The sequence below is a fragment of the Aedes aegypti genome, unplaced genomic scaffold (genome assembly GCF_002204515.2).
Source record: "Aedes aegypti strain LVP_AGWG unplaced genomic scaffold, AaegL5.0 Primary Assembly AGWG_AaegL5_hic_scaff_571_PBJ_arrow, whole genome shotgun sequence".
NCBI classification, from domain to species: domain Eukaryota; kingdom Metazoa; phylum Arthropoda; class Insecta; order Diptera; family Culicidae; genus Aedes; species Aedes aegypti.
Window position 1 is genome coordinate 9,257 of NW_018736249.1, and position 26,268 is coordinate 35,524.

The window sequence follows — 26,268 nt, forward strand, 5'->3', positions numbered from 1 at the left end:
CTGTTGAGGATAAGGACACAATACAAATCAAAATTGTCATGACAATCACAGGGCGCAACATTGTTGCAACCTTTTCAACTCACGATTAATCAATTATTTTAAACACAAAACCAAATTTCTTTTATGGATGCTGTTCGATAGTGTGTCAATGTTTACCAACATGAAGAAAGTTCTCGAAAATTGCAATGCGAAGCCCAGAAAATCGCTGCGCACGTGGTGATCGATCTTTGTCATATTCTGTTCAAGTGATGATAAACTGATGTTGCGGAATAAAATTGTTGCAACAAGAATAGGAAATGACAATGTCTTTGTTGCTGCGTGTTGGGTGACAATTGATTCACTGATTATGGATCAAATTGTGACATATTACGGATCAGTGTGCAAAATCAAGATATTTTCAACTCATTGCATTTATTTTGCATGATTTGGCAAAAGTTAACAAAACGTCACATATTTCTGCAAAAAATTGCAGTTTCGGTGCTGGAAACAAGGTTATAATGACCTTTAATGGACAGTAGACAAAACGAATTAGGAATGCATTAATAAATACAACCTGAAAGCGCTTTTCAGATAGTTTACACTTTTGAAAATCCTGCTATGACCATTAAACCATGTTAATTGTCCTTGTTTGGAAGCATATTTGAACTCTAAATGCTGACGGCAATTCTTACAGAAAACGACCATATTATGAAAGCTGTGTAGTACCAACTCAACATTTGTCACAAACTCCGTTATTTAGTAGTTGAATGTTGTGTTTAACATTACAAATGGTAGAAGACAAATAGTATGATTTAGCAAAAAAAGTTTTACGCTAACGTGTATGTTTTGATCGAGTTATGCGATGTTGAACGCCGAAGAGATCCGTAACTGTGGGTTATCCGTAACTGTGTGGCCATGGTATTCTGTATGGATTATTATCACTCTCAATTTTTCAAGCTCAAAGCAGGCGATCTAACTAATGTATTAGAAAAAAAAAACTATTCAATGTTTGCTGCGATGCAAGTGCGCAAGCAGACAATTGTCTCTACTCCAGATATTCACAATGATTTTACCATATTTGTGTATCCAGGTATTAATTATAATTATAAATTCGTTCTTATAAAAGTTCTAATGTCGTAGTATGACTAAATCGGTCCATTTCAGTCTTATTCTTGTAACTCGCTAAACCGCGCTTGGTGATGTGTGGCAAAACACGTCAAATTATTTTGTCACGTTTCAGAATGTGCTACTTAGTGGTGAAGGCATGAAGACGTTAATTATATACATATACTGTTGACAATTGAGTCATCTTCGTCATCTGCCATGCGGGACAACAACTGGTCATTAAAAGTGGCTTGATCAGTTCCCTACCATAAAATTTCTACGACTAATCTCTGTCACAATAGCCCTTTAAGGTGGAGATGAATCGAAGCCAAACTTCAAATTTTAAAAGCACGGATTTGGAGAACCGAACACCCATTTGAGCTGAAAACTTAATCGATTGGTCACCACCAGCTAGTGATCAATCGATTAAGTTTTCAACCTGAACGGATGTTCGGTTCTCCAGATTCGTGCTCTTGAAAATTTGAGGTTTGGCTTCGATTCATCTTCACCTTAACAATTGCGTCAACAGAGTAATTATTTTTAAATATTTATTTTTCCACTTTATATAATACAGTTAACTCTCCCTTACTCGATATTGTGTATCTCGATATCGAGTTAGAGAACCATAGTGAAAGTTGGTTTTCATGGCTACCTTGATGGTCCCTTGGATCATGTTTGCACTGGTTTTGCGTTCCATAACTCGATACCTCGATACCCTAACTCGATGGTCCCTTCAATATCAAGTTAGGGAGAGTTGACTGTAATTACACTATTGTATAAAGTATGTCATATAAATTACCCATATATTTTTCTTATTTTTATGATTACATTACGTGTGTTTAAGACATGTGCCGATATTCTGTGTTTCTTTGTCTAAAATTTATAGATATAATACATTTTTTTTTTCAACATAAATATTATTCATTCTCCAAAAAAACATTTGTTTAAACTTTTTTGTAGGTTATTCGATTCGAATCAAGATTCATATCAAAGTTCAATAACTTCTTGAAATTAATTCTTCAGAAACTCTAAGGATTTAAAGTCAATTTGAAAATCTGACATGTTCTGTACATTTACGTTGATGTATAAAATTGCTGGAAAGTTTACAATATTAGATCACATCAATAGTTTCAATTTATTTTTTATTCTTCTTGGATATCTAATTAAACATATGGATTTAAAAAAGTTTCTTCAAAATCCAGCATGGAATCATTTGTGGAAAAAAAATAATTAAAAGCGTAATCAATTATTGAATGATAAACACTTCAACATTTAATGTAAAATCTTCTTGTTCATCTGTTTCATTGCATTTTGAAAACAATCTTAACTTCAATTTAAGTCATCCAAAAAACGCCATTCTCTAATGATTAATGTATTTTAAAACATTTCTTGAGACTGGAATAATTTTGTAAAACCTAGAAAAACCTGGAAATATCCTAGTTTTGAGAGACACCCTGTTATCATTCCGCAAACAGATTTACAAAGCATTATCGTTTCATAACTTGCTATTTCCATGAGTCGATGGTCCCTTAGATATCGACTTATGGAGGTAATAATTGTAATACTGCAGTAGGCAGTAAATTATAGAATAACCATGCCGTAAATAATAGAGGAAAGTGATAACTTCAAATAAATTATTTGCTCATGTAATTAAAAGCAGCAATCAATAAATGCAATTGAGACTGAAAAGCATGGCCGCAATCAAAATCCATGGGCAGGTAAAGCTGCATCATTAATCCATTTACGGGTTTCTTCTGCATGGTCGAACTCCTTACGTCACTATGAAACAGTAATGGTCATAGGGCGCCATTCGCAAATTACGTAATGCACAAACATTTTTTTTTCATACAGCTGCGAAGGGGGAAAGGGCGTAAAATGTTGATTTTAGCATACGTAATAAATGAATACAGTCTGGGTTACGGGGATAGAGATTAGGAAATCCATAAATAATGAAACATCTGCCATAATTCGAAAAGCGATTGTTACACTACTTATTATTTAGGAAATATTCCCCTATGTTTTCTTGAACTTGCAAAATGATGAATGACAACAATAATCGTTGATAAGGCCTTTTAGAGAAATCTGAAGCCCCGATATTGGCTGTATTTCCGGTCGATTAGTGCCAGTTATCTAACCATTCGTCGGAACAGAGGGATCTTAATAGACAGACACCAGTGTATTCAAAACACATTATCTTGTTTGCTGTGTTTGTGGCCCGATTGCATGGGATACCGGATTGGTGGAGAACACTTCATTTGCCTAGCAACACTATTTTTCACTTTCCATAGCGGCTTGAGATTGATGGATCCAGCAGCAGCAGGTAACGGCAACAGCTGAGAAAAATGATTATGATGGAAAGTGGTTTCCTGCAAATATTTTTTGTTTGTTTCGGCCGTTATGCTATGTCAGTGCGTGAACATTTTACTTTCGATTCTGTTTCAGTGCAATCTCAACGGTTAAAAATTAATAAATGAAGCACACCGGTGGAAAGTGGTTATAGAGCTGCGTAGGGGTCGTTCTTATACCACGTGGGCATAGAACCCTCGATTTTGGATCCCATCCTCGTCGCCCTGGACAAGCGTGAAAATTCCATCAACTCCTGACACCCCCCATTTTCCACTTGGACTTAATTTCAAATAATCGTGTGAAAATACATGAAATTAGTTTATTTTTACAGGAGCCCTTATTTTACACTTCACATCAATTTAAACATTTTTCTTGTATGTCTAGTTTCTTCAGCTTGACACTAATGTATACTTGAGATTGTATACACCTTGGCCAGATAAAATTCAAGAAAAACGTCAAAACATGCCAAAGGTGTATTCAAGATAATTTCGAATCATAAAAATGCAATGAATTCTCGAATGCGCGAAAAATTCAGTGCTAAAAAAGCAAATACAAATTTTATAAAAGGCTACGTTTGATGTTCTAGGAAGGTCATAAATTTATAATAATGCCTAAAAAATTTCCTGTATAGGGAAAGTGTACCAGTTATGGCCATAGTGGTTCCCTATTTGGCCAAATGTACAATTTCCAAAATTTTCTCATTTTTAATATTTTCGAATGTTTCAACATCAAGTTATATCGTATATCTAACTGCTGAAACACACAAAACCTTTTGAAATGTGGAATTACTCAAATTAACACGTATGGCGAAATAGTGAGCCACTATGGCCATAACTGGTACACTTACCCTAGATAGTTTTTTTTATTACAATTTTAAACGATCTGCGCATCAAGCTCCTTATTTTGTTTTCCGATGAGTAATAGGACGCTTTATTAGATTTTGTACACACAGTAGCTGATAAGCAATGTAAGCAACCACGAAAAGTCAATAAGTGTTCAACGAATGATTCTGAGAAGCATACAGACCGCTACCGAGTGTTCATCATCGCATACTATATGCACACCAATAGGGGTTATCGGGACAGTATGACGCTTAAGGAAAACGTAATGTTGGGATGTGCAGCAAAAAAGCGGAAATCGACTTGCATTTTAGGCTGGTTTAAGTCGATATTTTTTTAATCTTTTATTAGGGATACCATCTGCTAGGGCTAAGCAAATCAGGACATTTCATACATTTTAAATAGATCGGCAAATTACTGCGGGTGTGTTGGACACTTACAAAATAAATCAAGACATGTCTCGCTAAATCGGTACAGATGGTAACTCTACCCGATACTCGTATCTGGGTCATTTGGCATAAGGTCATTTAGCATAACGCAATAAGGCAAGAAAAGGATATTAAGAATATTGTTTCATCAAGAACAGGCACCATTTGAAGGATAGGATATAGTTCTGGTTATGCCAAATGGTAATTATGCCAAATGGTCCGCTCCCCTGATACCCCTATCTCTGATTGTGGTGCCGATAACGACGTTATCACCTTTGAGGTTGAGATATAACACTCAATACTGATTGTATTGTTAACTAATTAGTACTTTTCTTCACTTTTTACTCGTTTTAGGCTGATGATAAGTCACTGTTGGCCAGATTCTACCACGCAGATAGAGCGCTAACCGCCGTTGCCAGCGAGTTGGATAGCTTCGATGGTCGGGCAGAACCAGTTAGATGCACTCGGCTAGTTGGACGGTTACGACAAGGACAGGTAAACTAGCATGATTTTGAATAAGATTTTTAAAATAGTAGAATATAACAAGATTAGTGTAAGTTGGTTTTCTAATATCAATTAACTCTACATTTAATAAAATTAAAGAGCTCAATCTTTGATCCGTTTTATTTTTTTCTGTAAACCAGAAATAATCGGAATATGGATGCAAAAATCAGATCAATCCGACGCAAAAATGGCCATTTCCGCGAAAAGGGTTTCAGAGAAATGATTATTTGTTTCTCTTTTTAAATTATGTCAATATGCATATCAAACTTTATGATTTTCAGGACGACATAAAAGCAGTTATTTGCGTAACTTTAGTGCTTTCCCCCCATTTGCTACATGGAAATAGAAAAACAAATTATGGCATGTTGCAGTAGGAAATATTAAACCCCCCTCCCCCATGACCCCTTACATAATCAAAGGTCAATCCCTAACCAGTGTTATTCGGAGGCCTACAAATAATCTAATATCGCTTTCGAAACCATATAATTTGATACTATGTTCTGTGTTGTCCACATCCCCGAGGACGCCCGGAAAGCTGCTACAGGGTGGCCATTGTAACATGAGATCTTGTAAATATCTCGAGGGACATCGTCTTGACGAACTCTAATGGTTGACACCCAAATTTATATGGCTCGGGAGGTGTTCCGATTTGGGCACATCCCTCAGGGTACCTAGAATCTGCTACAGGGTGGCCGATGAACAAGCCGATGTTGTATAAATATTTCAAGAGAGACCTTTTTGAAAAAATAATGAAAGGTTAACACTCATATTGATACGGTCACATTCATGTTTCGTATTGGACATCTTCCCTTGGGGTCAGAGGCGCGTCCACGTTCGAGACCATGGATAGGACCAGTGTTGACCAGACTCATTTCCCCGAAATTCGAATTGTGAATCCATGAACTGTTATAACTGTGCGTTGTATTCCTGAGATGGAGGGGGAAGTGGTTGGGCTTGAGTGTTGCACATGGGATCCGACAGTTTCGATCTCGGTGGGCCGCAATTCAAGTTTCGGTGAAATGATTCGCACTCACTCACTCACTCATTTCATTTCACCGAAACTTGAATTGTGGCTCTCTGGAATCAAAATTGATCGATTTTGTGTGCAGTACTCAAGCTTAACCATCTGCTTTTCTATCTTAGGAGGATAGAGCATGGTTGTAGTAGTTCGTGGCTTCGTAGTTCGCAAAATGTTATTTTCGGGGAAATGAGTCTGAACAACACTGGATAGGATAAACGTGTACACATTGAAGCTAAAAAAATTAACCCTATGGAATCTTAGGCTGGAAATGGAAAGTGACTATATATGAGGGGCTCAAACGCAAAAAGGTGTAAATAACATTTTGGTCGGTTTTGAGTTGGAAATAGTAAAAAAAGTCTTCTGTTTCCAAGCTTTTTCCAACATTGCTGAAAAAACTCAAAGGAGATTTACTTAAAATTAGGATTTGGTAACTGACACCCCTTTGCTTCTAGCCCGCTCTTTTTTAAGCTAGTCGTTATTACAAGACTAAGAAAGCTGTAGACACTCATTTACAGAATTTAAAATTCTCGTATATTTCCAGGTTTTCCCAGATTGAATACAAATATAAATCCAACAGGAACCACAACATGAGAGTTTGATTTCTCATTTGAACAGACATTTCTCTAAGGAATATTTCTAAGACTATTTTTTCAATTCCTCGTGACATTACGACAATCAGTGATGCATTTTGAACTGTACGCGAGCTAAAAGTGAACTGAATGCGTTCTAATTTTGCACGAGAACCTAGTAAGCATTGAACTCTCGTTCAAGATTCTGCACCTGCTCGAGAACGGAGAACGGAGAAGTGAACGGGCCCACTTCAAAATGCACAACGAAGCTGAAAACCATAAAAACATCAGAACACATTGAATTCATGGCATTACAAATATATGGAACCATTAAAGTTTCCTAACATCTTTGTTAAACTTCCGCATTCAAATATGTCGTTTATCTACCATGAAGACAGTTTTCATTTTACGTTCAGTTTTTAGCTCGTATGGGTTCAAATTTTTGAACTGCTCATTGTTCAAGCCTACTTGATCCCTCGTTCAAAGGTTTGAACTGGAACGCAAACTAAACGCGTTTAAATGCTGCACGGACGACAAGTAATACTGTACATATCTTACTGTAGTTTTCTTTAACATATTACTCCGAAGATCTCTTTAGGGGTTTGTTTAGTGATTTTGAACTTTCTAAGAAATTCTTCCTGGAATTTCGTTTTAGATAAGAATTCAATTTTGAATATATATATATATATATATATATATGAATTAATTACAGGAATTACAGAAATTACTACGAAGATTTTATTATGAATACGTCAAAAGATCGTTTCATACGTTTTTCAAGGAAGTCCTAAATTCTCCAGAAATTTGTCCATAGACTTTCCTAGGTTTCCCTCCAACATTACCGTTCTTCAAGAATTAAAAATTCTTTCAGTAATTCTTCCAAATTGATTTGAAAAATTTCCCAAGGATGTCTTTAAAAAAATGTTACAGTAATTCATCCAGGGATGCTTCCAGGTAATCAAGGAAATTTTTCAGAGCTTTTTGGATCTTTGTGAAAATTACTGGAGGTAGCGTTGAATTCCTCTGGTTTGCAAAAAAAGAAATCGTTGAGTTGAGGCTTTGGAAAATTTTACGATCATTGACACACGAGTCATAATTTCATCCAATTTATTCGCCTGCATTCATACAACACGCATGGCAACCATAAACGAAAACAAGATAGACACACACCACCCACTGTTTGGCGCCGAGCACTGTGTGTCAACACTTGTAACATTCGATGACTCACATTCATTCTGATCAAGAAACAGTGGCGAATATTTTTTATTTTCTGAGCTATGTTTGCAACCAAAGAGATGTTCAATGGTCCAATAGATTATAATTAGGTTGTAAAAGCTAATATGAAAGAAAATATGAAAGTTATCACCAATTCTATGCTAAACATAAATTACCCGAATGGCTCGATACTGTTGCAGTCTATGAGAGTTGCTGCTCTTGAACGCTCTCGTGCCACGAACCAGACTAGAGAGTGAATGTTTACATTCATAGGGCTCTCTGAATGCGATGTGCCACGAACTGTTATGGTTCGCAAACTGTTACGCTCTCCGAATATGGTTAAAACGGCTTATTCCGATCAAAATCCAAACACTGCTTCCGAGTGAACCAACGAAATTTCAGACATAGAACAAACATAGAACTAGACAAAAACGATAAATAATTTTCCCCTGAAAAAGGCACAATCCCCGTGGTCAAATGATGGGTTAAAATAAAACTCGTTTGAATCGCTCCAAGACGGCGTAGCCGTGAATTCCTCTACGGTACATTCGATTCCTCCACAAATTGTTCCAAAGATTTTTCAAGAATTATATGATATGGATGTTCCAAAAGCTTCTCAAGAATTACTTCCAGGAATGCTGACGTCAATATGGCCCAGAACATATACAGGGTTGGTCGTAGATTTTTTTCAGAAACCATAGGGGGAGATCCCCCAGTGCCGGACAGCACCCAATACCGGACAAAGTCGAAACATTGAGAAATCATGGTCCAATCAAGATGGTGTAGTAGTAGAAAAGAAAGCTATTGTGTAGACTAATGTTTGCGTAGAATAACACATCCTTGAAATATGCATCCCTTTTTAAAAAAGTAGAAAAGTTTGAAAATCTTTAAAAAATTGACGTATTTTCTTAATTTTGAGCCTATTTAGTAATTATTTTGAATATGAAAAAATACTTTGGATCCCGCAAGCATGATCGAACACAATCCTAATTTGATAGTATGAATGTATTTTGTACCATAATTGAAGTAAATATGGACAAATCACAATTTTGGTTAAGCACCTCCTGTCCCTCAGTTTCGGACAGCTTGATTTGTTATATGATATCTTTGTAATTATTGCATGAGTGTCTCAAAATACTTTCATTTTTCATGGGTTCCGTCGACCATGGTATCAAACATGCAATACAATTGAGAAGAATGAACATTCATAACAACATCGTAAAATGTGCTATTTTTCATCATATATGAAAGAGGTTTTTGATAGGCATCTTGCAAACTAAGAAAAACTCAAATTATTTTTGTAAATGTTGCAATTACATTGAATTGGTAATTATAAACTATTTCTATAGTGTACACATTCAATGATGTTCAAATTTACAGAATTCGAGGCATTTCCAGATCGTGTCCGGTATTGGGTGCCACCTTTCAAGATCGATCAATTTGGTACTAAAATACATCATCAAAACTCAATGTCAAAATTCATATTTATATTTTCAAATTTATTTTTGTACACTATAAAAATGATAATATTTATCATAAATGGGTAACACAATATTTTTCGAATTATGAATTTAGTGGCTTAAGTGTCCGGTACTGGGGGATCTCCCCCTACATTGATTCATTCAGAAAAATGCCATAGAGGATTGCTCCATTAGTTTGTCTAACGGTGAAAGAAGTTTCTTTTAACAATTTGTACAGTTAGCTGACCGTCGGACGGGGCTACTTTGGACACTCACTTTTTGAAATTATTTGCAGCATAAATATTGATCTGAGCCATTTTGTGTCTTCAGCACTTTTATTAACCAATATTTTCTCTACAACCAGGCATGCATATTTTTTTGGAACAACATCAACAATAACAGGATATACAATAATATATATATCAAAAAAGTCCGAACAAATATTCGCAAGGTACAAAACATTTGCTATGTAAACATTGTTTAAATAATTGGCATATCGTGCAAACTTGTTGGAAGCACAACAAAACTATCGACCGGTCATGTTTCATAGACATTTTAATAAATTTGTGTTGAAAGTTGTTGTTTTGGAGTTCTGTTTGATCCTTCGACCTTGACGCTTGCTCCTGGGCAGTGCGTCAAGAAAGCCCGAACAGTTTTTTTTTTTTTTATTCTTTTTGGGTCGCGCGCTTATTTTTTTTTTTTTTTTTTTTTTTTCCTGAGTGCTTTTTTATAGCCGAGTAAACGAGTGAAGCCGAAAGTGGATTGTGGCTGCTCAGTCAAGGATAACGGATCAATTGGTGAGCTCGTTTCATGCTACTATTTCTAATCTATAAAATATGTATGACTGCACATTCAATCGTTACAATGGTGGGATGTAAATATGATTTTTCAACAAACTATGGATGGTTCGTCACTGTGAGTGTCGACACAAACTCTGATTCATGATTTATTTATGTTTAACATTTTTTTTTTTTTTTTTCAGAACACCTCTTATATACCTTTATTTTTGTAATTAAAAAAACTTTGAATGGTTCGACACTACAAGTGTAGACTTGCGAAAGGTTCACTTTATTCAACAAACTTTGGATGGTTCGCCACTGTAAGTGTCGGCATAAGAATAAGAGTGATGTCCCAATCGAGTTTTTTGTTTCTTTTCAAATGAGTAAAATATAATAACACATGCTTTCGTCCTGACAGCTGTAGGAATGTTACATTTAGGTATTTGTTCAACAAACTTTGAATGGTTCGTCACCTCAAGTGTCGGCATAATTTTCCTCTACATAGAAATTGTTCATATCAAATGAAAATATATTTACGTATAAGCATGTATATATCTCACAAATCATTGTTTATCATGGTCTAATCGCTTATCAAAGTGAATCCTATGACCCAACGATCCTCCCCATTAACAAACATCCCTCCCAGTAACCTTTGTGGAGATGCAGAGGCAAACACGGTCTCCAAAAAGCAAAGGTTACACACTAACATTCCTTCCCCCAATCCCACCTGACTGCAAGGACGTGGCCGGCGCCGTTATTGACCCTATATAAATAGAGGCACTGAATTATGCACACTGAAGAAGATTATGGCCAATCCCAGCCGAACTTCTAGTTGATTCTTTGTGCATTTTCACTGACTTCGGTCAATCACGGAATAGCAACCATTGATATGTGTAGTCAGTCTAAGCTAAGCTAAGCTAAGCTAATTTGTGTTGAAAGTTGTTGTTTTGTAAAAATAATTGATCAAAGGTAATGATTTTACTACTCTTATTTTATTTCAAAGTTCTGATTTGTACATTTTACAACACAGAAAAAGGAACGAAAGATTCAAAATAGTGTATGACTATACAAAATATATATTTCTTACATATAAACAGTAAACTTACAACAAAATCTTAAAAAAAAAATATTTTTGGCCATATTTTACATGGATTTGCAGTGCAAAGCAATTGCAGCATTCATCTGCTACAAATGAACTGCTCTTATGCAATCTCAAAACTATTAAGAACCAAAGTGTTTCTAGCATTAGCAAAATTTTAATTGTTTTACGATCTTGCGAAAAAATATTCTTAAACTTCAAAAATTGCGCTTTAAATAAAAATTATGTTTAATTACAGGAATAAATGAAATCCTTCTACATATCAATCATATACATAACATTGAGAATCATAGCGAATGTTTTTGTACAAAACTAGTTAATCATCGCAGTACTTGGTACTAACATCATTCTTTTTTATCCTCTCAAACAGCCAAGCATTCATAGCTGACAGCTCTATTTAAAAGGAAATAAACTTTAAGTTACAAACTAAAAATATGAATCAGTGGCGATTCCCTAACCTCAAATCTACCTGTTCCACGAATAGAAATCCTTGAATTTCAGCAACAATTGTGCATGTAAAGAGTACAGATTTGTTAGAAAGGACTATTTCAATAATAAACTTTTTGATTTTTAATCTAAATTTCTCGAAATAGTCATTTTTAGAGCCGTAGAACAGGTAGAAAGTGAGGTTTCGGGTCGCCACTGATATGAATAGCATGTTTCGCAGAAAAGTGTTAAGAATGCTTAAAAATTTGCGAAATTATGTTTATCGATGAAAAAACGTTTTGTAACATCATAATGTACAATAATCTATAGAATAGTTTGAAATTTGTGAGAAAAAAATCATTTTTTTTTATCAAATCTCATTGATTTTTAAAAGTGTCCAAAGTAGCCCTGTGGCGTGTGTACTTTCGGAGAAGGCACTAGTCTCAACGGTGTCTGATGTAAGAATCTCTCGTATATTTCATTTCAAATGGTTTTTATAAAGTTACATAGTTTAGTTTGCTTCACCTATACATAGAAGTTTGCTTATATCTAGAATTTGTCAGAGAAGTTTGGAGCTTACATGGAACGAAGGAAAAGGTTTTGAAAACATGTACTAGGCGATGTTTTAACAACTCGCCGCTTCGGATTTCAATTGGTCATTGTTGCGTACACCCTAGTTGTAACGCTGCACCTACTTCAAAAGAGCGTACCTTGCCCGGTCTTAGGACACCGGTGAAGTGAAGTTGTCGGTGGTTGACTGACAGATAGGGAAACGTCAGAATTAGAAGAGAAGCAAAGGTGAATTGCAATGGCCAACACGCCGTCTAAGTGAATTCGATATTCTACAATTAGTTATTGCCTAAATTAGTTAACGCCTAAATATTACCCTACAATCCTAGTGAGTTCTGCTTAAACCTAAGTTTGCCGGTAACTTGTCTTGTGACCATAGCTGTTAAACTTAAACTAACCAGAAAAATGTACACCTTATAGGTTAGCGAGGGAGAGAGCTGATCGCACATGCAGTTATTCTATTGAACACATATTTTTGAGTCTTAAGGTAATTTACGCTGAAGTTATACCACAATTTAAAATCAAATGCTAATAATTGCTGTTCAAAAATCAGAAAATTATCCTCTTAAATTGCCATCGTCCGTAATCGAACCAAACCATTAGCCGTGCAGGAAACTTACAAACGTAAGTAAGAAGACCTTATAACCTAAAATGTAAACTAAAAATGAATTACAGGAATTTAATCGCGGCGCTTGCCGCTGAGCCAATAAACACGATTAAAATTACGGAAAAATCTGTTTCCTTCGTTGCATGCGCAACATTTTAAAATTTTCGTTTCCCGGATCAACGAAAGATGCCACGGAAGCCCCGCAAGAGGAACAGGGTGCCGGAAGAAAGCATCCAGCAGACATGCCTGCTCTGCAACCTTCCGGACAGCAGTGAAATGGTGAGCTGTGACATATGCAGACAATGGTTTCACTTCGACTGCGTCGGAGTCAACGGAGACGTGGCCAATCGATCGTGGAGTTGCCCGGGTTGCTTAACAGCCAGAGACCCGACCCCACTACCAACATCACCACTCTCATCGACACCACCCGCAGGTAATACAAGCGAGCCACATGCCCAACTGTCCCTGCAGCCACCGAATGATCCGAATTTGCCCTCGTCAAATGCCTCTCAAGTACTGCCATTTCGTGTGCCAACCCCACGTCCTCGAACTTCAGGTTTACAAACATCTGTCCCGCCAATACCTCCTCCGCGTACCCCACTGCAGCAGCATCAGTTAGCCCCTGTCGATGAGAATCAAGAACTGGAAATAATCGATCTAAATTGCCCCGACGAAGCGGACTTGGTGAACAGACTACCAGCAGATATGCGTATTCAGTTTTTGGAGCAACAGCAAGCCATCGAGCAGCGATATTTGCTGCGTAGGTTCCAGCTGTTGTTGGAGTCGCCAGTCAACGTGAACCGTGCGTGTAATCAAGGGGAAAACATTCCGTCCAGTCAAAATGTTGTTCTTCCTCGCTTGTGCCATTCATCGCCAATAGCTCACAATCAGTTGCCTCCACCTCCTAATGCGCGACACAGGGTTGACTCGCCTTTTGTCCCGATTTCTCAACCGCATCCATCAACCTATCGTCAAAACATTCCTGTCGACAATGCTCGACGAGGTGCTTCATTGATTCCGCAACAACAACGATCGGATAATTATCAAAGCCTTCCTGTCGACAATGCTCGACGAAGTGCCTTAACGGTTCCGCCACAGCAAACCAATCTACCTCCGACATTCTCAGGGTTCCATCCACAACAAGTCATTAACCCTCCCGTTGCTTCGACGTTCGTTCATCCTCAACTCGAACACCGTCCTAGTGTGCCTACGTTTTCTCAACCCAGTGGTAATCAGCGCATGCAACCTTCAGCGTTCGCCCCTTTCACGGGTTACTCTCAACCAATCGCTCCCGAATACCACCCATCGGACTTTCACGACTATCCTACCGCAATAGGGGGAACGGCATTGCTCAACAAAAGCCAAATAGCCGCTCGTCACGCAGTACCGAAGGAGTTACCAGTATTCACCGGAGAACCAGAAGAGTGGCCCCTGTTTTTCGCTACTTTTGAAAACACAACGCACCTTTGTGGGTTCACAGCTGAGGAAAACATGGTCCGCCTACAGAAGTGCTTAAAAGGGAGGGCGCTTGAAGCGGTGAAATGTCAATTGTTACATCCTAGCAATTTGGACCAAGTTCTCGCTACCTTAAAGATGCTCTTTGGTCGTCCAGAATTTATTGTCCACTCATTGCTGCAGAAGATCAACAGTCTCCCCGCTCCCAAAGCAGATCGTCTCGGAACGCTCGTCGACTTCGCTCTAGCCGTTCGCAACATGGTGGCAACCGTCAAGGCATGCGAACTCGAGGAACACCTATGTAACCTCACGCTTCTGCACAGTTTGGCCGAGCGACTTCCTCCAATGATCCGTCTGAATTGGGCGACCCATCGACAGTCTCTTCAGTCAGCAACGTTAGCTGAGTTCAGTGATTGGTTATATAAGTTGGCGGAAGCAGCGAGCGCCGTAACGATGCCTCAATTCTCTAGTACTATCGACAACAAATCTCGCCGCAGTCGAAAGGATGACGGATTTTTGAACGCACATACCGAAGCAACTCCGAAAACTAAACAGCTGGAAGGAAGTAGCGGTTGTATTGTCTGCCAAGGAAGCTGCGATGCTGTGGAGAATTGTAAGCGTTTTATTTCTTTTGCTCTTTCTGCTCGTTGGGACGTACTTCGAGAGCACAAGCTGTGCCGTAGCTGCTTGAGTAGTCATCGTGGGCCGTGCAAGTCCGCCAAGTCCTGTGGGAAGAACGGATGCCAGTACAAACATCATCAGCTCTTACACAACGATGCGAAGGATAAATTAGCAACATCCATTTCGAGCAACTCCGTACCGCAAAAAACTGCCACCGATAACTCACATCGAACTGAGCCGTGCCACACGCACCGAGGAGGAAGCAAGGCAGTGCTATTCCAGTACATTCCCGTAATCCTCTATGGTAACGGGGTTGAGTTGCGCACATATGCATTCCTTGATAGTGGATCGTCTCTAACGTTGATGGACGAAGTCTTGGCAAAAGAGTTGAACCTGAACGGAGAGAAAAGCCCAGTTTGCCTACGGTGGACAGGTGACACCTGTCGATACGAAAAGGATGCTACTATGGTTACCTTTGACATCTCCGGCACACACAACGGAAGCGGTAAACACAGCCTGAACGAAGTCTACACTGTAAGGCACTTGAAGCTTCCATCTCAATCCCTATCGGTTGTTGAATTGTCCTCCAAGTACTCTCATCTGAAAGGGTTGCCAGTAGAGTCATATAACAACGCTCAACCAAGGCTCTTGATTGGTGTTAGCAATGCAAGGGTGATGCATGCTCTAGACGGCCGCGAAGGAAAACTTGAGGAACCTTTTGCGGTTAAGACGCGTCTTGGTTGGACAGTCTACGGTTCCTACCCGTCAGCGAAAAACTTGGCATCCAGCGTCTCACCTATCAGCTTTCATGTCTGCTCGCATTCCATTGAATCGGATGAAAAGCTACACGAAGCGGTTAAGAACTACTTTGCGCTAGACAGTCTAGGAATCAGCGCTCCACAGAACCAGCTACTCTCTAAGGAAGATGAACGAGCCCTAGTAAAGCTGAGTGAAGTCACCACTTTTCAAAATGAGCGATACGAAGCCGGCCTTCTTTGGAAATACGATGACATTCGTCTGCCGAACAATCGATCTATGGCTTTGAGACGTCACCGCTGTCTGACTAAGAGGATGGAACGTGAGCCCCAGTTAGCTGAAACAGTACGAGCAAAAATGGCGGATTACGAGAACAAAGGGTACATTCGCAAGCTGACCACGGAGGAGAGTCTAAAGGTTGGCGATCGGACATGGTACTTGCCGATTTTTCCGGTTTTCAACCCTAACAAACCAGGCAAAGTCCGAATTGTCTTCGACGCTGCCGCATCTTTTGGAGGAGTGTCGTTGAATTCCGTTTTGATGAAGGGTCCAGATCAGCTCAACGCTCTACCACCAGTGTTATACAAGTTTCGGGAGCGTTTGATTGGTCTCGGAGGCGACGTCGCAGAGATGTTCCATCAGATACGGATGAATCCAGAAGACGAGGATAGTCAACGGATCTTGTGGTGTGCTAGCGAAGACACGACGGAACCATGCGACTACGTGATGCAGGTAGTAACATTCGGCGCCACTTGTTCACCAAGTACGGCGCTATACGTGCTGAACAAGAACGCATCCCGATTCGTAAATCAGTACCCCATAGCGGTCGATGCTATCTGCCGCCGACACTACGTCGACGACATGTTGACTAGCGTTGATACCGAAGAAGAGGCAATCAAGTTGGCCGACGAGGTTCGATACATACATCACCAGGGTGGATTCCACATGAGAAACTGGGTCTCAAATTCACCAGCTGTACTGGAAGCCCTCGAAGAAAATCCGAAGTCCGAGAAATCCTTGGAGATGAATGCCGAGCTTGCTATGGAAAAGGTTCTCGGCATGTGGTGGAATACCACAAATGATGTCTTCAGTTACAAGCTATGTACGGATCGCAACAAAGAGCTACTGTCAGGTGACAAGCATCCTACTAAGCGGGACGTGCTCCGAGTGCTGATGGCAATCTACGATCCGCTGGGACTCATCGCGCACTACCTGATGTATCTGAAGGTATTACTACAGGAATTCTGGAGATCAAAAACCGGATGGGACGAGAAGATCGATGAAAAGCATCTAGAAAAATGGCTGACCTGGTTGCGTATACTACCCGAGTTGGAGTCTGTGGAGATACCTCGTTGCTACTTCCGACATGAAGCAGGGATCGACAACGCTTCTGTAGAGTTGCACACATTCGTGGACGCCAGCGAAAATGGCTTCGCTGCCGTGGCCTACTTCCGTTTTGAGATTGATGGCCACATAGAGTGTGCCCTCATCGGCAGTAAGACAAGAGTTGCACCAATAAAGTTCGTTTCCATCCCTCGTCTAGAGTTGCAAGCAGCTGTGGTTGGAACACGTCTGGCGCAGAGCATTGGAAATGGACACTCCATCAGAATCGATCGTCGTTACTACTGGACGGACGCACGGGACGTTATATGTTGGCTACAGTCAGATCACCGACGCTATTCTCAGTTTGTGGCTTTTCGAGTTGGAGAAATACTGGAGACAACGAACATTACCGAATGGAGGTGGTTGGGCTCTAAATACAACGTTGCCGACGACGGCACCAAGTGGAAGTTTAGACCGGACCTCAAAGCAACAAGTCGATGGTTCACCGGACCACCTTTCCTATGGCAACCGAAGAATGAGTGGCCAAAATCGTCTCTTAGCGATGAAGAAACTTCGACGGAGCTTCGTGCAAACCTGATGCACCACACTGAGGTCGATGTTTGCACTATTTTACATGCTGAAAACTATTCCTCGTGGAAACGCTTACTACGTGTTGCTGCTTTCGTTCAACGATTCGTTAGCAACATTAGAAAAAGAAAAGAAAAGCACTCACCGATCCTCGGACCGCTCACACAAGAGGAACTATCTACTGCAGAAATTTTTCTCCTAAGACAAGCTCAATCACAAGAATACGGCGAAGAATTGGCAGTTTTGTCGACGACCGATCAATACCTTAACAGGAAGAACCGCTTGTATAAGCTAAGCCCCTTTATCGACAGTCATGGGGTGATGCGGATTCACAGTCGTTTAGGAGAATGTGACTTCATGGACGAGAGCGATCGGCAGCCAATCGTACTTCCTCGGAATCATCCAACTACGCGTCTTATTGTTGCCGATGTGCATCGTCGATATCACCATCAATGCCACGAAACCTGTGTAAACGAAGTACGTACCAGATTCTACGTTCCACGAGTGCGTAGAGTCTGCGATCAAGTTCGGCGAAACTGTCAGCTGTGCAAGGTTCTCGGTGCTAGACCTACACCACCAGCGATGGGACCTCTTCCGAAAGCTCGAGTAGCAGCCTTTGTGCGGCCGTTCTCGTATGTGGGTGTCGACTTCTTCGGCCCTCTCCAAGTCCTAGTTGGCCGTCGCCATGAAAAGCGCTGGGGCTTGATTGTCACCTGCTTAACAACACGGGCGATACACCTCGAGTTAGCCGCCTCGCTGAATACAAGCTCGTGCATTATGGCATTAAGGAACTGCTTCGCTCGCCGTGGGACACCTTTAGAGATCAGAAGTGATCGTGGGACTAATTTCGTCGGGGCAGACAAGGAACTCAAGACTGCGTTGACAGAGCTCAATCGGGACAAATTGATGGCTGAGTTCACCACTCCGACAACATCGTGGCATTTCAACCCCCCAGCATCGCCGCATATGGGTGGGTGTTGGGAACGTCTCATTCAGTCTGTGAAGAAGATCCTGGCCGTCGTCAAACCCCAGCGTGTGCCCACAGAAGAAGTTTTACGAAGTTATTTAATGCAGGTTGAGAACGTCGTTAACAGCCGTCCACTCACACACGTTCCCGTGGATGACTACTCGTTGCCGGCGCTGACTCCCAACCATTTTTTAGTGGGATCATCAGATGGATCCAAGCCGTTCGTTACATATACAGATTGTCCGGTGACTCTACATCAGTCGTGGAAAGCATCAGAGGCACTGGCAAATCGGTTTTGGCAACGGTGGGTGGCGGAGTACTTGCCAACAATTACTCGACGCACTAAGTGGTTTCATCCTGTCAAACCAATTGCAGTGGGAGACGTCGTCATTGTGGTAGATCCAGACCTGGCTCGTAACTGCTGGCCCAAGGGACGGATAGTATCTGTGAAGACTTCCTCAGACGGACAAGTGCGTTCTGCGGTGGTGCAAACTGCTGCGGGATTCTACGACAGACCTGCGACTAAGTTAGCTGTGCTGGACGTAGGTGCAAATGGAAGTGAGCCGGACATGGGTCCAACTACTGGGGGGGGACTGTTGCGTACACCCTAGTTGTAACGCTGCACCTACTTCAAAAGAGCGTACCTTGCCCGGTCTTAGGACACCGGTGAAGTGAAGTTGTCGGTGGTTGACTGACAGATAGGGAAACGTCAGAATTAGAAGAGAAGCAAAGGTGAATTGCAATGGCCAACACGCCGTCTAAGTGAATTCGATATTCTACAATTAGTTATTGCCTAAATTAGTTAACGCCTAAATATTACCCTACAATCCTAGTGAGTTCTGCTTAAACCTAAGTTTGCCGGTAACTTGTCTTGTGACCATAGCTGTTAAACTTAAACTAACCAGAAAAATGTACACCTTATAGGTTAGCGAGGGAGAGAGCTGATCGCACATGCAGTTATTCTATTGAACACATATTTTTGAGTCTTAAGGTAATTTACGCTGAAGTTATACCACAATTTAAAATCAAATGCTAATAATTGCTGTTCAAAAATCAGAAAATTATCCTCTTAAATTGCCATCGTCCGTAATCGAACCAAACCATTAGCCGTGCAGGAAACTTACAAACGTAAGTAAGAAGACCTTATAACCTAAAATGTATAAAACTAAACAAAACATGAATTACAGGAAAATTTTAATCGCGGCGCTTGCCGCTGAGCCAATAAACACGATTAAAATTACGGAAAAATCTGTTTCCTTCGTTGCATGCGCAACAGTCATAAACATTAAACGTTGCGTCGTCTGTTACGCACATGGTGCGGAAGAGACATAGACGTAATGGTAATGTTTGTAAATTGAGTAAGGGTGAAAAGACACATTCAGCATTGTTCTACTTTTACCAGATGTGGGTCGAAGCAGAAGAATGTCAAGTGTGTTCTGTAATTTATTGTTTTGCTAGAAAGTAGGTTTCGTATTCTTGGCAAAGCAAAGAGTGCTTGCCCTGGAGGATTCATGTGTTGATATATTGATAGCAGAATGGGTAAATGAAGATGCAGAGATGCCACACCTTCCCCCTAAGAGAAAAATGATTGAGTATTGCGAGATCATTTTAGTTTTTTTTAAATTCAAGCTCCAAAAATCTTTGCATTTATAAAAGTTTTATAATGAATATAGTAATTGATTGGTATTTATTTAATAACTATAAATGTTGATTTAAAATTGAGTTTAGTAGTTGAAAATATACTATTCTATGCTTACTTAAGGAAAAAAATTGTTTTCTGTTTTATTTGAATTTAACTAATTTATTTTTGTGGATTGTGTAATATTGATTTTGTTATCGTCAAATATCGTTACATTTGGATGATTTATCTCTGTTACTTTATATGGACCTTTATAAATTTTATCGAGTTTTGACCTATTCTCATTTTCTATCATAACATAATCTCCTTTTTTGATTGACGATGGTTTTGCAATATTTTCTTGGTTTTGTTGTCTTTTAAGTTTTGCTTTGTTAATTAATTCTTGTGTTCTCTGTGCTGCAGTTTTCATTTTGAATTTCAGTTCTGAGTAGTATTGTTCATAATTATATATTGGTTCAATTTCTTTAGGATTTTTTTAGATTGTTTGGTAGCGTTGCTGTTCTTCCAAATATAAGTTCAAATGGTGTATATGGAAATCAGAGTGAGGAGTCGTGTTGTAACAAAATGCATAATAAGACAACCAATCATCCCAATCATTATGTGACTCATTGACAAATTGTCTTACAAACTCATTTAGACAACGATGATTTCTCTCTAGACTACCAATTGTTTCTGGATGATACGGAGTTGAAAAATTATGTGTAATTTGTAACATTTGATTGATATTATTGAAAACTTCGTTTTTATACTCAGTTCCTTGATCCGTTCGTATAATGGATGGAGAACCATAAATTAAAATGCAGTTTTCAATAAATGCTTTAGCTAATGTTTCAGCCTGTTTATCTGGAATCGGTTTGACTATAATATACTTTGAAAAGTCGCATTGAATAGTTAATGCGTATCTATTACCTGAGTTTGATTTAGTAAATGGACCGATAGTGTCCATAGCTATTATTGAAAACGGTTTCTGGGGAGTTGAAGTAATTTCAAATTTTTCATAAGTTTTGGAAGAATGTTTATTTTGTTTACATTTAATGCAATTATTAATGTAATTTTTAATTGTATTTTTCATGTTGGGCCAAATATAAAAATTTTTCAGTTTTTTGTATAGTCTGTTTATACCAGTATGTCCACCAATTGCGGAATCATGATTTTCTTGTATAATTTTCGCGATTTCATTTTTGTTGTCAACCTCTTGCTGGGGTTCATATAGTAAAATTTGTATAAAACGAAGATGTTGGTTGCATGCTTTTTTTAAATTCGTTTATACTCATCATTTTAAAAATTGTACTGGATAACGCTAGAGCTATCCGTGTAATTTTTAACTTGTGCGCTTTTTCATCAATTTTCGTTAAGAGTTTACCTAGGGTTTCCTTCATTTTGTTGATTTTCAGAGGAATAAATGGCGCTCGAGCCAACTCCTTATTGAATTTTTTGTTCATAATTTTGCACATTATACCATGGTTTTTAATATTAGACGTCTTTTCGATGGTAAGTTTGGGTAATTCGTATATCTCGTTGATGTTGAGTGATTCAAAAATTTTGAGTTGATCAGGCTCATCATCTAGAATCACATTTGTTTGTTGTTCATTACTTAATTGTTGAACCTTTTGTTTTTTCTGTGCTCTCGTTTCGACTCTTAAAATTTGTAAATTTGATAATGTTTCAGAATCTATATTGATTCTAGATAACGCGTCGGCACCTACGTTGGTTTTGCCTTGTACATACTGAACTTCGAAATCATATTCTTCGAGTTCTAAACGCATCCTGGTTAATTTTGAAGATGGATTCCTCATAGAAAACAGATACACTAACGGTCTGTGATCCGTTTTAACGAGAAATTTTCTTCCATATAAATATGGTCTAAAATGTGTAATTGCCCAATGGATTGCAGTTAATTCCTGCTCAATAGTAGACTTGTTAGATTCACCTTTTGTAAACGCTTTGCTGGCGTATGCAATAGGTAAATCAACATCATCATACTTTTGTGCTAGTATTGCACCGCATGCCACTTTAGAGGCATCAGTTATTAAGATAAATTGTTTCTTGAAATTTGGAAACTGTAAAATTTGTGGTGATAAGAGTTGGGATTTAAGTGTTTCAAATGCTGTTTTACATTCAGTTGACCAGTTAAATTTTACATTTTTTCTTAATAATTTGTTTAAAGGATGTGCTATTTCAGCAAAGTTTTGAATAAATCGTCTATAATAATTGCAAAACGCTACGAAACGTCTTACATCATCAGTATTTGACGGTGTTGGATATTTTTCAATAGTAAAATATTTTGAAGGGTCAGGTGAAATACCTTTATCCGTAATATGATGTCCTAAATAAGTGACATCACTACTAAAAAAATGACATTTCGATGGGTTTAATTTCAAATTATACTGTCTAAGTTTTTCAAAAACCATAGTTAAATTTTTCAAATGATGATTTATTGAACATCCCACCACAATAATATCATCGATATATAGAAACGCACACTCTGGTGGTAAACCACTCAGAGCGATTGTCATCATTCGTTGGAAGCTATTGGGTGATATATTCAACCCAAAAGGTAAACGATTAAATTCGTAATGTCCTGAAGAACTAGAAAATGCGGTATATTTTTTTGAATTTTCATCTAGCTCAATTTGATGAAATCCTGACATAAGGTCAAGCGTTGTAAAATATTTCGCTCTGCCCAAATTGTCAAGAATTTCATCGATACGCGGAAGTGGAAATTTATCCGCAATTATTTTCTTGTTTAGTTGGCGAAAATCTATCACCAACCTCCATTTCTTTTCGTCAGAGTTAGATTTTTTCGGTACCAACAGAATTGGTGAATTGTATGGAGATACCGAAGGTTGTATAATTTTTTCATTAAGCATTTTATCAATCTGTTTGTCAACTTCAATTTTATGAGCCTCTGGTATGCGATAATTTTTTATGTAAACAGGGCTTTCATCTTCCATAGTTATTTTTTGTTTGTAAAAATTATTCGTACTTAGAGAATCATTCTCTAGAGCAAAAATATCGTTATAAGTTGTGCACAGTTTCACTAATTGTGGTTTAATATCATCTGATACTTGTGTTAGATTCAATTCTTCTTTCAATTTAACGACTCTGTTTTTATTACTTTTTCGGGTGATTTTATTATTAACTTTTTCAAATTCACTCGAATCTAAAATTTTGATATTTGATAATACATCATTCATTGAAATTTTTTCAGAACAATTATTGACGTTCATTATGTTTATATATTGAGTATCTTTATCTATTAATCCGTTAGAGTAAAATACTCCTGGTTTAATTTGCTTTGAAAGTACAACACTTTCTTTGGTGACATTTATTAAGTTTATTTGTTTAATAATTTGACATCGAGGGGGTATAATGAAATGGTCGTTGTATTTATCTTGAATTGGTATCTCGAATTTTTCATGATTATATTCAACTGTTAAAAGCCATGTTTTGAGACATATATTACATTCATAATTAATTAGAAAATCACGGCCAAGAATTCCATCAGTAAAAATAGGAAAGTCTTTAGTGACCGCTTGAAATGTATGTGGTATTTGAACGTTGTTTAAAAGAATATTCGTATATGTACATCCGATGGTCTCAAGTTTTCCATCCGTCACTCCATTAATAATACAATTCTGTTTTATATATATATTGGTAAGATGTTTCAATACGTTCTCCTTAATTAATGAAACATCAGCTCCGGTGTCAACAATTAATGTGACAGGTTTTTCACACATTTCTAATTTTAGTGTTACAAAATTTGAATAGTTAATATTGCAATTATATACATTCATTGATTGTTTGTGCGTTGCACTTGCTGTATTGGATTTGTTGCTTGGTGTCGGGTTTCCCCTTGTTGGTTCATTGGCACGGCACAGCTGGCCTGGGGAGTTGCAGCTGGCCCGCGCCCGTTTTCCGTAGAGTAAACATTACGATCGTTGCGATCAGTGTTGCAGTTATGATTGTTATTATTGTTGTTACTACGCCAGTGACCATTTGGTTGGTGGCTGTAGTGACCTTGCTGAGTATGGTTAAAATTCTGCCTTCTAGAAAAACTCTGTCGATCATCATTTCGACCTTCATATCTATGACCATACTGCTGATGTCGCGAACTTGACCTACCTTGGTTATTTGGATTGAAACGTTGGTTTGAGTACCTGTTGCCAAAACGATTTTGGTTGTATGGTGCATTTCTGCTCATCCAAGTCTCATTAGACTGACTCGGTTTGTTTGCATTTCGGTTTGCTCTTGCAAACATTACATTGGCTTCGCATGTGGGGTTCACTTCGTGTATTTTGTTTATTGCTTCGGCCAGCTGGTTGAATGTTCCAGCTTGTAAAATGAGAGCCGTCTTTTCATTTTTCAGGCCAGAAGCCATGTGTTTAATAGCTTCTTTTGTAGATAACTCTTTTGCTACGTCATTTGGAATCTTTTTTGAAATATAGGCGTTTTCAAGTTGAGTCGCAAGTGATTCAATTTCCGTTGTGAATGTTGCTAAATCAGTTTTTTGTTTAGTCGCGATCATTTTTGAAATTATTGTTTCGGGTGGTGTAACCGTTACCACTGCTTTAAGTTTGGTTTTTAACTCTTGTAAATCTGCTGGCTTCACAACAAATGTGTGTCGTGCTCTGCCACTTAATTTGGTTAAAATAACGTTTATAATGGTAGCTCGGTTTGCATCGGTTACCAAAGTTTCTATGACTTCTAAAGCATCAATTGTACTATCTAGTTTGTCCATTGATCCATCATAAGAAGGCATCAATGTACTCACCGTTTTGATTATTTCAACATTGGCCATCGTAAAAGTTTTCCTGAATCTCACTACACTTAATACAAGAATGGCATAAGTTTTAAATTTGCTAGATGTTGTGGAAGTTACTAACATCTGATGCAACTGCAAATAAATTGCGCTAGAAATTTCCTTTGCTTTCTTGTTAATTTTATTAAAGGTTTCGATATCCAAATCTGTCTCCAAAATTGTTAATATATCACTTATATTATCATGTGCTTCCTTAGTTTCTTTTAATTTATTCAAAATTGTGCTCCTTGTGTAAATTCTATTTTTCGGCTTTTTTAATAAATTATTTCTAATATTCTTTAGTATTGAGAATTCAAATTCTATCTGTTCCATTTATTTGTATGTATTCATGTTGTTCATATTCATCGACCTATTTTTCGCAAAACGAATTAAACACTTTAAATAATGATTTTGTACATTAAATGAAAATCCACACTTAGTTCAAAAACAAAAAAAATCATGTTCATTCATATCTCATGTATCAATAAAATCATATTTAGTTTCACTTTTCTTCACTCCTTCCATGCGCTTCTTGGTCTCATCGCGCTTTGCGCTGGGTTTAATTTTCCTTTTATTTACCTTTTCGTCGCTGCTGCTGCTACTCAGTGTCGTTCATTTCTGGTGCTGCACACTGCATTCCGCCTCCGCTGCTATTCATGGATTGGTACTGCTGCTCGATTAATATTTTTAATTTTGGGTATTTACCCTCTTTTATCACTGTTCAGCTTAAGCTGGAATGTTCAATGTTCACGGAATTGTTTTTCTTAAACCACCTCCATCACTTTTGGTTTACACTACCACCGAATTGTTCAATCTTACTTCTTTGCGAGTTGTTCGCTCTATCTTGGCTTTCATAAATTTGTCGTGGAGACGCAAAGCTCCGTATACTACGGCTAATGCCAATAAACCTACCGCTACACCAGCGATAACTTTGATCTCTACCGAGTTCATCGATTGTTGCACGTAGGTGTCCCCGAAAAGCCACGACATTTTGCAAGTGTATTTTTGAAGTTTATACTTTGCACTTTAACTTCGCACTTAAACTTCGCACTTTAACTTCGCGCTTTAACTTCGTACTTCGGTTTCAATCTAACGTGACTACTATCTTCTGAAATCTGACGTGACTGGATTTAAACTTAGATTCTACTAATTTACCATCAAGACTGTCGACG

At 38.4% G+C, this 26,268-nt stretch overlaps 3 long non-coding RNA genes and 1 pseudogene across 3 annotated transcripts; 3 read left to right on the top strand and 1 right to left on the bottom strand.

Moving 5' to 3' along the window:
• The first annotated feature begins 4,910 nt into the window (after positions 1-4,910).
• LOC110681212 overlaps positions 4,911-26,268 on the top strand; it is a 32,986-nt pseudogene continuing 11,628 nt past the window's right edge.
• Positions 12,436-12,995, top strand: LOC110681210. The gene is made up of 3 exons (XR_002503125.1): positions 12,436-12,696; positions 12,760-12,826; positions 12,893-12,995. It is a non-coding gene; the product is annotated as an uncharacterized LOC110681210 (long non-coding RNA).
• On the bottom strand, positions 12,804-19,852 carry LOC110681211. Its single transcript, XR_002503126.1, has 2 exons — positions 19,807-19,852; positions 12,804-12,985 (listed from the first exon to the last, which is right to left on the bottom strand). It is a non-coding gene; the product is annotated as an uncharacterized LOC110681211 (long non-coding RNA).
• On the top strand, positions 19,212-19,846 carry LOC110681209. The gene is made up of 3 exons (XR_002503124.1): positions 19,212-19,517; positions 19,581-19,647; positions 19,714-19,846. It is a non-coding gene; the product is annotated as an uncharacterized LOC110681209 (long non-coding RNA).